We start from the raw sequence: 1,326 nt of genomic DNA on the forward strand, positions 1-1,326 counted from the left end.
TTTTAAGAATGAGAACCTTTATTGCAAAAAGAGTTGTCTGAGCCCTGTAATAATGAAACACCAACTCTTCCTAAGTATGTATCTTTAACATAACTACTGTAAGGCTAAAAAAAAAAATAATCTATTACACATCAAATATAGGACATGATACAATTTTTTTTTGTCCTAATGATGGCCTCTAAATTGCTGTTCTGAAACTCAAAGATTCTCGCTCATATGTTATTTTCCATGCATTCAAAAAAATCACTGTATTAAATCCTTCTGGCCAGATTCTCATGAACCTCAAACTTGCCCTGACTTCTGTGAGGACTGTAGGCTTTCCTTGTTCATTAGTTAGTGAACTTAACCTTAGCTTGGTCACTGTGATGACAGTAAACTCCCAGCTACAATCTATGGAATGTCATGGCGGGGGAGGGAAGGAAATTTTTCTATTCAGGCAAATGAGGAAGAAGGCTTCATCTGATCCTGGCTTTTACATCTTACCCATTAGTCTTAGTTTTCTGCCTTCTCTTTGTATATGCAATGCTAAAACCAGCACCTTATTGAGAAGCAATCTATGTTTATGCAAACTTTTTTAATTACAAAGCCAAAAATCCAACTGATACCATACCCCTAGTTTTTCCTCTCTTTTCATAGTCAAAGACTGACTTGAGAACTGTAGCACTAATGTTATCTTGGAATATGATACAATCTACTGCATTTGTGAACACTAAGGATGATGTTGAGACCAGAATTTGGTTATTAATACATAAAGTTCTTTTCAGCAAAATAGGTAAATACAGTTTTATTCTCAAACAATAAACAATAAAACCAATTATGGGAAAGAGTATAGAACCTTAATAGACTACACTAGAATTCCCCCAGAAGTCATTCAAAACTGTGATTCTAGTGACACCTAGTGATCTAACATAAAGTTTGTATCCACAGAATTATAATCTAATGTTTAGTAACTCAATTTTGAATAAAGTGCCGAACCACTACATGTCAAACTAAGTTTAGAGTTCTCTGGAGCATCAAATAGAGATGATATTCAACATGCTGGACTTCCGTGGCTATTACTAAATTCTGGATAATAATGAGCACAGATGTAAACTACATTAATTTACATTAATTCAGAGATTTCATTGATACAGAGAAGCTAAACAGAAGAAAATTTGGCCATTAAATACCTTATAAGAATTTTTTACTTTGCAGACAAATCTCAATGTAAATGATTTATAGAACCATAGAATAGTTTGGGTTGGAAGGAACCTTTAAAGGTCACCTAGTCCAACCCCCCTGCCATGGGCAGGGACATCTTCAACTACATCAGGTTGCTCAGAGCCC

General features: G+C 34.8%; 1 protein-coding gene across 1 annotated transcript in view; it reads right to left on the bottom strand.

The window, feature by feature from the left end:
* Window positions 1-1,326, bottom strand: part of MCPH1 (microcephalin 1) — a 142,740-nt gene that overhangs the window by 132,162 nt on the left and 9,252 nt on the right. The window lies entirely within an intron of this gene.

Source organism: Aptenodytes forsteri, unplaced genomic scaffold (assembly GCF_000699145.1).
Source record: "Aptenodytes forsteri isolate BGI_AS27 unplaced genomic scaffold, ASM69914v1 Scaffold100, whole genome shotgun sequence".
Taxonomy (NCBI): Eukaryota; Metazoa; Chordata; class Aves; order Sphenisciformes; family Spheniscidae; genus Aptenodytes; species Aptenodytes forsteri.